The following is a 16433-nucleotide window of genomic DNA, read 5'->3' as shown; positions in this document are numbered from 1 at the left end:
AAAGGACAAATAAGCATCCGTATGATTCAGCTCACGGGCTTTGGGAGATGCTAAATTTCTGCCCAGGGTTGCTGGTCTTTTGTAGGCACTAACCTGCTGACATGGCAACTGGATCCACTTGGGTGGATCCTCGGATAAGCAGAAATTTCCATGGCAGGAGTCTGCGTGCGCAAAAAAAAAAAGCCCCTTCGTGCCAACGGAGCCAGGTGCCAAATTCTGCTCGCTGTAATCTCTCGGTGAAACCACTTATCTGAAAAGGCAGGAGGAAGCTGGCTCCAGTTCTTTGCATAATTAAAGGCCTGGTGCTCTGGGCACGTACCTTTGGAGTAGAAATCTTATTCTCCCACTTCTCAGCTCCCAAGGAAACATGACTTAGCTAGAGTGACTTGGAAATGTATAGGACCAAGATCTATACATCCCTCGCTTGCCATCTGATAGGTCCAGCGCCAGCTCCAAGCCAGGTGCATTTCAGTATTCGCATCCATGCCAGTGGGAGCAGACCTCATATTTCAGCCATGGGTACGAGCCTGTGAGATGAGTATTTACAGCTCATCACAAGATTTAAAAGCCGCTTTAAGTTTTAGGAATAAAGAGTCCTATATTCATATATATATCTGTGTGGGGGTGTGCATAAAAACACACAGGTATAGATGAGAGAGCGGGTTATTTATATCAAAAGCAGACATTTAATAAGGAAAAAGAGTATAGCTGAGTATCTGGGGTTGTTTCACTATGGCCACTCAGTGGCTTGCCCACTGGAAGTGATTTCTGGCTGACAGATTTTACTGTAAAAGTTCATTTTTTCACCCAGACGAAAGCATTTATTTAACCAAGCCCCCGGGAAAGAATAAAGGTTGGACTGTCCTACTTACATGAAATAATTTGTTTTTAAAGGTTTTTTTTTATTCCTCAAGTGGACACGAGCGGCCAAGTTTAATAATCTTCTTAACCTCCATTTGTAACTTGTCACAGTAAGGTGAGAAAAGGTCTTTATGCTCTCCCTCGGAGAGCAAGGCAAACTCTTTAAGGAAAAAAAACATCGCTATGTTATAGCTCTGCTATCTGCTTCAGCAGCTTCACGACATGGGCTCTTGGCTTGTTTGTCACCGTTCAGTTTTACTATTCATGCTCCCTGTTTTTTGCATGGCTGCTCCCGCCGTGAGGGATATTCCTGCACTTTTTACCCACTTTCCTTGATTTTTTGCCCAGAAGCTTCGCCAAGAGTAGCTCCCTACAATGCCTGCATAGGGACAGGTTGCATTTCCGTAAGGCTGGGATGGGAAAGGCAGCAGGTATAATCAAATATAGCTGCTCAAATTTTGGAGGAGAGCCTTTTAAAGAGAGACTGAAACCCATGGAGTTGAAAACCAGCATCTTCATGGCTCACCTGCGCGGTCCTGCTACTATGAGCGTTAAAACTTGCGCTATTTTAATGTCCTCCTCAAAATGCTCAACTAGCTGTAAATTTGCTGGATGACTTTATCAAAAGCAGCAAATCTGGATGACTTTTGTCTCTGTCTTGTTGGAGCAGGGTGAGGGTCTGACCAAGCCAAGCCAGCGCTGCTGATGGAAGACGGGGCTAACGCTTGGGCTCATTCGCATCGCTCTGAGCTCCACGAGGAGTCCCCTGTGAGATGGGTTTGTACGGCTCTGAAAAGACAGATTTTCCTAACCTGCTCCCCAGCTCACAACGGCGAGCACTCACACTTCTGCGTACGATGCTGATGAACAGCCCTCGTATGCTCACTCAAGCAGATAAGCTATTTTTGCATGAGTAACCCTGAAACTCTTGACGGGATTGAAAGTCTGGCGATAAGGCGGTTGTGCTCTGCATCCAAATGGAGTTATAATTTTACTGCTGGGTAGTTTATATTCAGGCACTGCTGCTTAAGGACGTAGCTATAGGATCAATGATGTTAAGAAAGCAGCAAATTAACCAACAACTCATTTATAATGTCAATTCTGTCTAGAAAAATGACCATTACTGTCAGTGCTGGAACAAGCCTGATTGTTCAAGTGGGTTGAAATGCATCTTTCGTGATGTTTGATCCCAGCTGAGGTGCTGCGGATAGCAGTATCGAGAAGCATTATCACGGGCAAGAGTTAGACATCGTCTGGATGACTGTGCCTTTACAACATGGTATTGGCATATCTGTGCCGGCGGTGGGGGAGGATGTGAGACCTTGACACAAGAGTCAAATCCAGCCCCTTCACAAGCACGGCATTTCCACCCCGATGGCTGCCAGCGCGCAGGGATACTCTGGCATCACACGGACAGAGCTGGGTATCAGAAACGTCCCCAGCACCCTGCAGCAAATTACTCGTGTCGTAGCTCACGAGCCTGCAAATACACATCAGGTCGCAGCAGAAACACGAGATGTGGCGACAGTCAGAGGAGAGATTGTGTTAACAAACATGAATGCACTTACGGCCTCATGCTCCCCATCTCTGTTCATAGATTTGTGGGTGCTGACCTCTTGCTGACCTACGCTGAATTACCGTGGGTGAGGGTCTAAGCTTCATTTGCTCGGGCTACTTTGTGGAGGATGGAGAGCATGCCCGCGGTATTAGTGCAGATGTAAGCTGTTGTGAATGAGCTGATCTAGTCCACTTGTCAACAGGGAACGGCCAGCAAACACAGAGATGGCACCTCAGCTGACAGTCAATCTCATTTTAGACAAGCTTATCTTCTAACTGGTGGCTCATCTTTGGACTCTGTAGGTGGGTTTGGGTCTTCATCTGCATTTAACGTTGTGTTTATTAACAGACGTTGATTGGCAATGAACTAATTCAAGTTCCAGCATGACTAATCTAGTCAATACACCAGCTTGGGGTGGGGAAATCTCTACCTGATGAACCATCGGCAGATGTAGGTCATGCTAGTCCTTCCCTCAGTCACTCACTGCTCAGTTGAGCTGATATAACCCTTCGGGCAAACGTGCTCTCCAGCAGCCTGCAGCCTTCCTTGTTTAAGTCCGGATCACTTCAAAAACACCACCTGCACAGAGAGAACAGGATGAGGGTCCTGGCTCTTTGTTTGCGACCCCTCGAGTATAAATCTTGGGGAAGACTGGTCTGCAAACCAGGGCTGGGCTAGGAAAGACAACATCTCCCCAAAGGTGAAGCTCATTGGCAGATGTGCCATTACTTGGTTTGCATGCCGAGAGGCTACGGACCGAACGTGAATCTCCAAACTGTATTTTACAGGGAGTAAACATGAATGCTTGCAGGGTTACTCTTTCTATTGACGTACACCTCTTAGGCACTCAACCAAGGTCCTAATCCCAACCTGTTTGAACAGAAGAAATGGCAATCCCAGCTGAAAAGCATACATAAATGCAAAAGACTAAAAGAACAAGACAGTACTGGCCAGCAGAAGAGGCTGCTGCGCACTGACAGCATTGCAGCCAACATTGTGGAAGGGGCAATGGCAAGAAAGACCTCACAGATCATGCCATCCTCTTGAAGCCTCACGAAGGTGAGAAGGAAAGACGGGTTCAGCATGGAGACAAGGTTACAGCAAAACAGGCTACGTCGGCCAGGCGGGCTTGCACAGCTGCGCAAGATGGGAATTCCTTGATATTCATAGTGAATATATAGTTTCCAATACTCCTCAATATTCTCCTCCTTAAACCTGGCTGCCTCTGTGGTGCCTTGCAAGGTTTTACCCCCAAAACCGTAAAAGCAGCAGGTGTGGGAGACACCACTGACACATACAGTGGATCTGCTCAGATCTCATCATAAAGCCACAGTGCTGCCACTGAACCTGACTGTTTTCCAGGACTAAGTTTTCACGTGTCAAAATCGATGCTCTCAGCATGGATATCTAAAACCAATTTTTTTAGGGTTCATCGGAGACAAATATAAGAAAAATCTAATAGTATAAGAAGCCAGCTTCTGTTGACTTCAGAGGGAGCATGGATGCAATCCGACAGTATTTCAAGCCCACAGAGCATCCTCCCTCCGACTCCAACAGCCTCTACATCCTTTGCTGATTAATGCACTGTAGTGCATTATGAGTTATTCGTGTCTTCATGGTTGGGAATGCGTGAGCCCTAGAGCACTTCCAAGCTGCTTATCTCCAGCTGTACAGCTTGTGGGCTGCAAGGTCATGAGCAGAAACCCAGCAGAGATGACAATCCTGGGATAAGAGCTCAAACTGGCACGTGCCTGTCTCAGCTCTGGGATGCCATTACTGGATGTCGGTCCTTTTGCAGAAGGAAGCAGCAGAAAGCACGCGGCCTCCAACGGGACCTTGCAGCCATCAGGATGGGAATGGCTTCAAAAGGGGATGCTTAGCAGACGAAAGATGTTTGTTTTCAATGTCATCTAGCTTGGGTATGCTAATCCATTTTGTCATCCCTCAGACTTGGAAGTGACTGTGTAATACGGCCTGACAGGGAAACTGTCAGAAAAACGGGCAAGCAGACCACTGCTGTCAAACAGTTGACTTCTGAGTCCCCCTAGGTCTCTATTAATTCATTATTGTGCACTTTTGCCATCAGTCTTTTGATCCAAAGAACGGATGACATGAGCGTACACCACGTGAGCAGGTTTTAGTTCAGTCTAGCCCAGCCATCCTCTGTCAGCTGAAAAATCACACGCTGAAGATGTGCACACCTTCCTCAAGAAGTCTGATTACAGTCGTGACCACGTGTAGGCAGTAGACGCAAACTGTTGTGCATGGGAGCATGGACTCCCTGGAGGCAGTAGGACAAACTGGTTTTGCTCCCAGAAAATGGACAGGAGCCCTAGCAGGTTTTCAGGTCAGAAATCCTCCTTTTGCTGGTACCGAATTACAGAAAAGTCCACAAACTAAATGCAACCGATGACAAAGATTTTGTCTACCCACAACCCAGTTAATTCTACCCACGAGCAAGCTGAAGTTGGCCTGACGAGCCTGTCCCCAGGGTTATTTCACCACCACTTGACCTTTCAGTCTAGAAAGGTGCTTATCTTGTCTCAAGCTTCTGAGGGTTTTTGTAACAACCGACTTCTTGGTCATTTGCTGTGCCTGGGGACCAAAAAAAAAAGACACATCCCCAAAGCTGTCCACAAAAGGCAGAGCAACGCCCGCTTTGGATCTGCCCCTAAGATGTCCCAGTTCTGTGCAGGACAGAGATTGATGTGGCACCCATTCCCACCCAAGCAACATCAGGTTGGACCAAATTTAGTCCACTTCTCTATCCTAAGAAATTCATGGGTGAAGCTAGGAGCTGATGCAGAGTGAATCAAGTTGTTTTAAAAAATGCCTCTTACAGTAAGGATGCAAATTTAAGATTTTCATTATTCCACTCCCTTGTTATGTCAAGGCAGTAGAGTACAACCACCACTTGTCCTTTCTTTTTTCTCTAGTGGACATTTCAGTGGGAACTCTGACACCGCAGAGCATTTAGAGTGGAAAAGATTAAATGATGTCTTACATCTGACAGCGAAGATATTTATTTTACGTTAGAGACTGATGCACAACTATGTGTTAGAGAAAGTCACCAAGGTCTCACCCTCCCTTCAGGATGCCATTGCCACTATAGCAAAGCTGAAGCCTGGAGCAGGCCAAAACTATCTTTCAGAAGCGGGAAGACATCTCTACCACGCCGGTGTTAGCGTGAGTTTGAAGGAGCTTCTCTGCACAGTTGAAAACACAACAGAGAGGTAGGTCAAGTCTAACAAGCCCTGTAAAAGCTTTGTAGCATCACTGAGGACTTCCGCGTACGCTACACCAGCTGTGTAGGAACACCCCCGTAAGAAGGGTGCATTTTTACTTTGATTTTGTTTTCTTTTAAATAGTATTTGAGTACTCAGTTTGCCTGCTGTAAAGTCTGAGCCAAGTATTCCTGCGGGCTCAGTAACCCCACCTGCAAAGAAAGAAACGTCCCAAACAGCTTCTGAATGGGATGTGAGAGATTCCCAATTCATGAACAAACAAGGAAAAGTAAAACAAGCTTACAAAAACCCGCTGCTTATATTGAAGCGTAATGTTTCTGTGATTTAAAACCTCTTTTTATGGCCTTGAATGGCCTAATGGGGGCATTATCTTATTAGCTCTGATGACAGGGGATGTATAGGACACCTTACAGGTGACACTGTTTTCAGCTTTTTTGGATGTAGACATTGGCAACACAGGGATTTGCGGCCAGCCTGGCTTTGGAAGAAATCCTGTGTTCTTCATCGCAGTACTTTATCACTACAGAAGATACATTTGGAGAGCCCTGAAAATTTGGAAAGTCAGACTTTGCCCCACTGAGGATATGCAAGAGGTGAAAATCAATGCTGGGAAAATCAAAGGTGCTGATATGTGCATTATTCATCATATGGATTGACACATCCCAGTGCACACGGCATACAGATGCAAGCGATCATCTTCATTTCATTGTTCGCACAAGCTCCTTTCAGCTCAAAAAAAGCTCATCAAAGCCCATGAGATCACGGCTGGAACCTAAACACTAAAAAGCTTTCAGCAATGATATCGCTTAAAGAATCAACTTCCAAAGAGCAAGTCGGGAGAATGGAAATGAGACAAGGTTTCCTTCTCACCACTGCTCTGAGGGACAGCATTAGCCTGCGAAATGTCTCATTTCTGCATCTTCCAAAGCGGAGCTTGTGGAAAAAGCCAGGTTTGAGACCATTTATTTGAATTCTCGGCAGCTGCTTGGTTCAGCCACGCTCGAACCTCTCACTTATTCTTTGCAAGTCATCTGTAAACAGCCAGGGAAAGGGCTTTTTGTTCTCACAAAACGTTTGGGAAGTGCCTCTGTGTGCTAAATATCCAGAATTGTGCACACACAAAAATGCGTTCTTCCATTTGCAGCACCTCCCAAACATCATTCATAAATAGCAACTGGGGTGACGGTGTGCTTCGAACACTGCCACCGCTGAAAATGGTTTTTAATAGTTACTATCTGCATACTTACAGAAAGGTACATTGAAAAAATTAAAAGGAGATCTGTGAAATAAGGGGGGTTTTTTTGGTCCTTTGTACGACTGCCAGACACTACTTGCAAAAAAAGCATCGTTTAAGGTTCCCTGTCAGTGTAATTCAAAGTCCATCTGCTTGCAGGGGCAATTCAACAAATTCCTCGGCTAATGTTCAGGTCCAACAGGTCCCTCCCCGTTGCTGTGCCTTTGTCCATGCCTGCCAGCGTTCCTGCTGTACCAGATTTAGCAGCCTGCCACATGACAACACACCAGTCGCTGTGTTCATTCAGAAATCCATGCCTGTTTTTTGAATCCAGTCATTTAGGATGTCCTCCTCTGCATCGTACCGATTGCGGTGTACGTCACCAAGGCAATTGCCCGGTTGAAATCCAACTGAGATTGCCAGTGGTGTTCCTAGCCCACGATTTCCGCATATCAGCTGCGCAGAGCAGTTTAAATGCTGCAAATAGGGTATAAAAACCGAGGGTCGCTGCAGAACAAAAAAATTCAGCTTATCTACATTTGTGCCTCATTATTCCCCGCCTGCGAGCATAGGTTCCCTTCTTGCCAGCCTTTAGGGAGTGCTGCTCCACAGCCTGATCTCTTCTCATGCAAATAAGAGCACTCTGTGCATGAATAAGCAAAGAAGATTGTGTTTTCCTCCCGCTTTAGAGAATTCAACCCATCTGGAAGCAGAAACGATGTTACTTAGGCGATGGTACAGGGCAGGAGGAAGGAATAGCAATAGCGATAGAGACGTGTGTGAAAGCTGAGGGAATACGTCCAAACTATTTTACAAGCACTTAAAATACTAATTAGCAAGTCAAGATGCAACGAGGACAGCAGTTAAAATTAAACAAATAATTTGGCTGCTAATGCTGCTGGGCTTGCTGTAGTACAAGCAGCGCCTTTGTATGGCACCAGACAAGAAATCTACATTCACATCCATCCTCACTCTCCCTTTCCCAGTTCTTATATTTTTCTGCAACGTGATCCTGTCGGTTAATTGGTAGAACAAGGGGAAAGATGTCTCTGTCCAAAAAAAGCGCAGCTATGTTTAAATAAGACGTAGCCCTTCCTTTCCCCTGCCCAGGGCACAGTGGGCACAGAAGCAGCAAGAAACTCAAGCTGTGAAATCTTGGTCAAGGAGCTTTGAGCTGCCCAACCTGGGCTGAGTCGATGCCTTTATGATGACATGTATTTCTTGAAATTTCAGCAGAAAAGCAAAATAAAAGTTTCCACTAATAACATTTTGGGTTTGTTGCCTTTCTTTCTATTGGAAGGAGAAAAAAGAGAAGGCTCCAGAAAGGTAGAAAGCCATGATGATTTTCCCCATCCTTCAGACGCAACATAGGAAGAAAGATTTGCTCATTCACAGCATGATGAACCCCATCATCAGACCATCACAGCCTGAACACCAACTTTGCCACCAGTTCACAAAAAGCCCCGTTGGATTGGCCACTTGAACCACCTCAGCCTGTGGTCTCACGAAAGGCCATCTGCTGCCCCTCTCATGCCTAGCTTGGCCAAGTTGTCCAACAAAACCCTAAATGGCAAAGGTGGTGTAAAGATTTGGCACCTCCTGCTTCAGAAATTTGCTTATCCCCCAGTTAATTGGGGATCAGTGGGAACTTCTGTACGTGTTGTCCACAGATGCTGCCACTGGACACCTTTATTTTGGAGATACCTCATCCTAGTCATTGCAGCTGAAAGGATATTAAAGCAGGAGGAGTGCTGGTCTAATTCGATGGGGGAAATCTCCAGTTTCTGGTGCAGTTTTTTTTTAATATATACATCTTCAACAAGAGCTGTCACGGCCAACACAGCTTCTCTGATAAGGTCAGGGTGGGGAAAAAGTGAGGATAGTCAGTGGGTTAGTTGGACCATTTACCGCACATAAAATCACCAGTGACCAACGTATAATGGGTGAAGCCATATCATGAAGCAAGCGAACAAAGTCTTTAGCTTGTGTCAGCCACTGACCAGCCATGCCAGGGACAAAAGATGTTTTCCATGACAACAGGAGACATAGCAAAATGACAGATGCACTCACAAGTGGGAAAATCCTTCTTCCTAAGCCAGAGTCCACCGCATAGTGCCCCACTTTCCTCACCCACTGTCCTCCAGTTCACTATGTGGGTCTCATATGACAACCAGGACTTCCAGTTTCCTCTAAGCCATGTGAGCAACAGTTCCCTTCCAGTATTTTCCACCTTTTTCTGTAAGAAGGAGAAGAGAGGGAACCTGCACATGGGCTTGGGCTGCCTTCCAGCTCGGCTCTGCCCCAAGAGCTTGTGTGTACCGAGGCGGTGTACCGTGACGCTCAGCCACTCGAAACTGAAGATGCAGTTGAGAGACAAATCCTACCCAACCTCGCTGCTGCCGTCTCTTACATTTCCTCAGAGGTGGCAATCGTTGCCCTTCTGCATCTGCCTCTTTCTCCAGTGCTATCTGCTCTTATAAAGGAGGTCAGCAAGGACAGCAGTTTGCCTTATTTCTGAGCAGAGAACCTCTTTTGGGGCTCATTGTTCCAATTTCAAGGATACCTATGGTCCACGTCCCCAGTTGCTTTTCTTTACAGGAGACCAGCTCCTTGGCAATTAAATCCAGACATTTGGCAGCTCATGCACTTGTTGGTGGGGTGAATCCCTCCTGTCTCCTTTGGTGTGGTATCACCAGTCCAGTTCTCTCTCCCTGGCTTCCCTCTAAATGCATCACCTAACATGGTGGTCTGCCTCATTGGGTGTGATAAACTTTCCGGAGGGACATCTGAATAATGAACAGGCAGTTTCCAATAGCTGGTCCCTTCCTCCTCCTCACAAAGGTGAGGAGATGTGCTGGACATATGCTACCCCTGCGCCATCCCCGGTACCTGCACAACGGGAACGAATCCAAAGTCTCTCGAATTGAGTGAATTGATCGGGTTTAAGGACAGCACTTTGACAACTGAACTTGCAATAGCCACCCAGTTCCAGGAGATGTTGCTGTGCTTTCAGCTAAAGGCCTGGAGGAGATGCACACGGAGCATGGGAATTGCAAAGAGTTAGGGAAAAAATTGTAAGCACTCTTGGAGCGAGTGGTAGTAGAGAGTGTGTGAGTATGGGTAAAAGCAGTGTTTGGGGCAGTTCTGCACTTTACAGGCTGCGAAGCGGAGACGCAGGAGGCCTTTAGCAAAAAGCAGATGGGTGGTAGCGTCAAGGATTGGGCCCCCATTCCTAGACATCTCTCATGCCTCAGACTGTGTTGCTTTTTCATACTTGCTGGTCTGATGCCACGCAGAAGGCAGATCACTGCTTTAAATAAAAATGCAGTTCTTCTCAATTACCTTTTGACCTACAGTAGGAAAAACCTCCCAAGCTTTCTAGCCCACCACATGGCCAGTTAAACACAACCCCCTAGAGAACAAGACAACAGGAGATATATACACTTCTTCTAAGCTTTTAAACAAGAGCCTGGATCATAATTTCTCCAAGGCTATGAGCAAAGTCCCCAGGAGTGCCGGAGAAGGGACGAGGCTCAAGTACAGCGTGACTGGAGGAATCACTGACGTGCCCAGATGTCCTCGTTTAACTGGGTCTGTCCCGGCCCACCAGCAAGATTAGTCAGTGTGCTGCCTTGGGGTTTGCTCGGGGCAGAGGGTTTGCACTGTCTTCTGTCACCCCCACCCAGGCTGCAGCCCTGGGAACGAGCTTGTTCCCAGCTCCCGGCAGGAGCCGAGGACGGCCGTCTCTTCGCGGGGTCATTACCCGTGCTCGGGGTCACCCTGCATGACCCAGCTTGGGGGGCCCGCCTCCTACATTTGTTTGTAAAGACTGGCCACCCTACATGTAGAAATAAGGACAACCAGAGAAGACAGGAGCACGTAAGGTCGCTTTGATTCTATGATTCTATTATTCTATAACCACCGCGTGCAAAGTTATACACACGTCCAGGGTCATCCATATACAGCCAAGCACCTGAAGCACACATTGAATGTTATTATTCTTAGAAAGGATCTGAGTGTACGACGACTAATGCAAAAAAGCCAATAGTGTCTAGACACAAGTCTGACAGCAGCAATTCTTTAGTCACGCTCAAGACTCTGCCGCGGAGGGGAAGCGACGTGTCGGGGGCACAAGATCCTGCTTTGCGCCCAATATAATTGCTCACTGCAGACGGGAGAGAGGGCTTAAAAATTCTGGGCACCTTCATGCTTTGCATCGAGCTTTGATCCCCGCACGGAAAGCACTCCTCAAGACAGAGCCTTGCTGCTGCTGCTGCCTCTCTCGCCAGCCCTTAACCTTCTCGTTTTACTAACAGTATGTCAAAAATAGACTAGAAATATGGCTAGGATATGTCAAAAATAATGGAGAGCGGGGAGAAAATGCACTGTTTTTAAAGCACTCCGGTTTTGTGACTGCAGCCGGCTGTGGGCACAAGGAATTGGACGTCTGCTGATCTCATTGAGGAACACAGGGGCTTGAAACCTCCATTTGCTGTTACTTCTGCCCATCCCAAACGGCTGCACCTCAGGACGTGGACTGGTGCAGAAGTAGCAGCTGGCTCCAAAAGCATTGCACGGGAAGAATTAATGGAAATATAGACTTTGTGGTGACCTCTGCAGTGGCATGCTCTGTAACATCAGCTAGAAAAGCACAACATAGAGGTAGTGGTGGGCAAACACTGGGTCAGCCACAAGTGCCAACATTGAGCAACTGGGGTGCAGCTGGGCATCTGGATTGGGGAGTTCATTTTAAAAGTATTTGCATTTACTGAAGTGCCTTAGAGTTCAAAACAGCCTTAAAGACGCCGCAGAATTGGAGCTGCAGCTCCAGAGGCTCCTGGTCTGTACTAGACCAAATAGCTCTAAGGAAATAGGGCCACGGCAGGGGCTGTTTGATCTTTAGCGATGGCAAGGTCTCAGCTTGCACCAAATACCACTCTTCCAAGCAGCACCTGGTTACTGGGAGAGCACGAGCCCTGGGCTAACCCCAGAAGGCAGCAGGAACAAAGCCTCCCTGTTTTTGGCGAGAAAGACGTGAAATGGAACAGGGAAGGAAAGTGTAGTCCTACGGACGCAGCCTGCACAGGACCACTTGTGTTCAGGATTGGCTCCCAGGCCCTGGCCTGGGTCACTGAGCCGTGCAGGTGTAGCCAGAGAAACTGCAGAACCCCCCCCAAAGGCTGGAGAATGGGTTTCTGCAGGCGCAGAGCTGAGTAGGTCAGGCTTGGCCAAGACGCAGCCTAGCACCAGCTCCCCTCAATACAAATCTTTCCGATAAAATGAGAAAAATCCCTGCTTCCCAGCGCTTGGCTCCACTTTCAAAAAGAGCCATTGTAGCTACCTAAAACAGTACCCATTTTTATGCTTTTGTGTAAGCTTTCCCAAGCTCCACTGCTCCAGGTTACGGGAGAAGGCTACTACACGCCTCCGAACAAGCCTGACAGCCCGTTACTGAGCTGGAGATGGGCAGAGCAGAGATTAGTGTCAAAGACGCAGTCCTCCCCGTGTGCGATTTGCTCTCCAGAGAGCTGTGCTGGGCGTCTTCCGTCACTTCAGTTTCTTCCTTCCATCCTGAGCTGCACCAAGAGCACTGCCATCAATCTGCTGGCTTGCACTGAGTTGGCAAGGGGGATGGATTTGGGCAGATGGATGCTCTGACCCTCCACCGTGTCCTGCAATACTGAAATGCCCGTAACTGGAATGGGCGGGCTTGAAGGCACCTTCCTAATCTGCTGACATCTCTTCTTTGCATGCACGCAGGCACCTATAGGCGTAAGAGGCATCTTTATCCTTCGTTCATGAACAAATGAAGCCAATTCATGCAAAAGCATTCACTGCTGTGTGCATATAGAGGTTTACAGACGTGGATATCCTTGCACCACTGACATGCAGCGAAGGTTTGAAGGAGTTTTGAGTTTACACCAGTCTGGCCCATGACATTTAACTTGCGTGACAAAACCAGCAGTTGAGCATCAACTATTAAGATTAGATCCCGATGTCAAAGAGTTTCAAATTAGAAGCACGGACAAAAGGGAAACCAGCTCTACCTCACAGCAAACTCCTATTTCGTTCCTTGAGACTCTCTACTTGCTACTATTTTTAATTGCATATTTATACTACAGACTATTTCTTTCCCTTTAAGGAGACAGGAGTGAAATCAGCTTATATTTCTACATTTTTTCATGAAGGTGTTGAAGTAACTGCCTGCTCATTTTTACTTTTTTAAAATGTATCTTAGGGCAGAAAAAAAAGGAGTTAATACCAGAGAAATGAAAAGTCAGCATCTCTTCCCAGCTGGGAGATCTCAGTGTGGGTAAGGGAAGGAGCCCAGCTTGCAAGGCAGGAACAGGGCTCGAGGTCCTGACCCACACAAGCCCATAGCCTCTTCTTTTCATTCCTTGATAAATTTGTTTTCAAACCCTGTTTTGGTCCAAGTTCTGGGGACTCTTCCAAGTCATACTCGCCTCGTATTTGGATTTATTAAGGTTATATACAAGAACATGTATCTGCGAAGTGTTACAATACACTGGGTTTAATGTAAAGCCTTCAACGTCTACATAATGCAAGAAAAAATAGCTTTAATGTAACACTGGCCTCCTCTGCTCTCCAACATCACCCCAGGCTTCCCCCCGCCCCCTTTAGAAACGAAGGGATTCTTGCTAGTGGTAAATTTTAAATTTAGGTGAGTTTTAGTGCCATGGTGCTACCGAGCAGCTTCTTTAATTAACAAAATCCCTGAGCTCCCAGGTCCACCACAGCCAGCCAGGGGCAGGCAAAGCCACCCTGGGAAGAAAGCTTTGCTACCTTGGTCCTTCCTTGCACCACATGGCAGAAGCAGCGAGTTGCTCATCGCAATCCTTCATGCTACAAGGTCAGTTCTCCTGGAGCGAGGACACAGAGGTCCATCCCTTGGTGCCACTCGAAGTAGGTGTCCCCTTCTGATCCCTGGAGACACAGACCACCTCTCCTTGTTTAAGACAACAGTGAATCAGACCTCTTTTTTGGCTTTCATGCAAGTCCCTTAAGAAAGCGTTAGGTTAGAAATCCCCTCGTACCATACGATATCGCAGGTGCAGATAGAAATGCGATCAAATGAAAACGTAATTAATCTTCTGTTCAGTAAGAACAGCTGCTTGCGATGGGAAGAGACTCTCAGTTTGCTTTGGCAATCGGTCCAGAAGGAACAGTATTCCTTATGAAATAAGGAATAAAAAAATAATATGAAATAAGAATGAAACAGTATTCCTTAATTTTTACCATTTATAACCAAAAAAGCTATTTCAATAGTGAAAAAACCAAACCCTGAGTACAAGCGCTTTCTTTCGGTCAGCATCTTTGACTGGCAGGTTTCAGTAGACTGGAGTTAAATAAAGCTTCAGCATCTCCCTGAGGGCTGGAAGTGCGGAAGGCTTCATTCAGATGAAGAACCGAGGCAGATGTTAAGGTTTAAATTCTCCCTGCTGCCAGCGCAGAGAACCCAAACGGGAGGATCAGACACCTCTATGTCAGCCTTCAGGCATCTTAAATTAAGCAGTCAGAAGATAAACCATCTAAGGCAAGTCTAAGTGAGTTGAAAGCTGTAAAGAATCAAAACTGAAGCACTGATAGACTGAAACCTTGATTTACCTAAGCCCAGCAGACCCCACTGTGTCACGTTTATCCGTTTTATGACTGATAAACATGGATAAAAGTGTTTTTATCAACCAAGGTATCACTGCTGCAGAAAAGAAAATCCTTTATTGCCCTGAAGGTTCCTGTTAGAGCCTGTGACCAGTTGTAATATTGACTTTAGGAGTCTACACTTATGGAGCTGTTGGGAAGCTCAAAGCAGGCTCCACGTAGTAGGAGAGTTCAATGGGGAATTGTGGCCTTTGACAGTTGATAAACCAGCTTCAGAGCAGCTCGGGTTTAAATAAGGCTGGTACTTCCAGGTCAGGGTTTTTGTTGAGAAGGCTAGGACCAGTTTTCCTGTACTTGGAAGTTCAAGGATGAAGGTGCAGCAAGAGAGGTGGTACTGCTTCTTTCAGACTTGCAGGAGCCATACTCTTTTAGTCCATATCTTCACCTCACAGAGCTTCACCCACCAAATCTTCAGGGTGGATTCGGGAAGACGAGGGGGAAGAAAGCAAGGCAGAAGGAAACACCCTGCATCTCATAACCCTTAGTGAATGAAGGAGTAATGAAAAGGAATGAGGAAAAAACCCCACCCTAATACTTCAGCTTCCAAATTCAAATTTTGTTCAACTAAAAACCCAGAAAACTCAAGTTTTCACCATTTTTTCAACCGGGTGTAAACTTTGTTCAATCTTTTTAATTTGGCTTATTACACTGGGGACCCCCTTTACATTTGGGAGGGCAGGGGGAGAAAAGAGGAAGAACCCTATTTGAAGGGATGTTTTAGGGGTAAAACACTTTCTGGGGGTGGCCTTTTTTGGGAATTGGCTAAGGCAGGTGGACAGAATATCCAGTGTGACCACCAGGTACCTGTAGAGCTATAGAGCAAATGGAGAAATGTGTTTGGTTTGGTTTGGTTTGGGTTTTTAATACCTTATAGGATCAGCACTTCAGGAAATAAACCTCAGAGGCACTATTTGGGTACCATGGAGCTATGCAAAAAATTTACGTAGAGCCTAAAAATCAAGGAATAGTGCGAATGAAAGTCTCAGATGACCTGACTGTGGGCTCACTACTCATCCCTTCCAAACCGTTTGCTTCAAAGCAGCAATTCTACTTCAGAGCTGATCCAAAATCTCCCCAAGCTTTTCTCAACGGGCCATGAGCACTCAGAAACCAGCTGAAGGCTGCTTTCCCTTCATCCCTCCTGTGCATACCGAAGCAGAAGCTCCTCTGTTTTTAACTGTGACTAACGAGAGGAAATCTGTTGAGAGGGTTATTGCTCCTGCTCAGGCTCTACATATTGCTGCAAAACTCTGCTCTTACAGCTTAGTAAAAAAATGCTGTGAAGTGTGTACATAGTTTGTGTGCACTGAATTTATTTCAGGAATGAACGAGGATGCTAGTACACAAATGGTCCATCAGTGCATCTTCCATCATTGCAATCCTCCTTGCAACAACAGAGCTGGCTGAGGAACCAAAGTCTATCTCCATCCCTTCAGCTGAAAACCAACTAGACCTCTACACAAAACTGATTTTAATAGGTAATCTGCACTGTGTGGTCTTGACATTGACATCTAGTTGACACCATCTTGTTTGAATAACACAATTATTCAAGTCAAAATGGACCCCAGGAGGTCTCTAGTCAACCTCCTTCCCAAAGCAGGAGCAGGATAGGTCCCAGGAGGGATTCCTGAGTAACCCCACTTGTAACCAGCCTTCAGACAGAGTACAAACCACTAACCACTATGCTTTGACCCAATGATCCAGCCAGTTTTCCCACACATCTAGTAGTCCATCCATCCAGACTGTAACATCCTAACTTGGATACAAGAAAGCTGGGGAAGACTGCATCAAAAGGCTGGCTAAAGTCAAAGTAAGTGACATCCACTGCTTTCCCTCATCTGCAGATTCAGTCATC

The sequence above is a fragment of the Gymnogyps californianus genome, chromosome 8 (assembly GCF_018139145.2).
Source record: "Gymnogyps californianus isolate 813 chromosome 8, ASM1813914v2, whole genome shotgun sequence".
NCBI classification, from domain to species: Eukaryota; Metazoa; Chordata; class Aves; order Accipitriformes; family Cathartidae; genus Gymnogyps; species Gymnogyps californianus.
Note: the sequence above shows the minus strand (reverse complement) of the source record.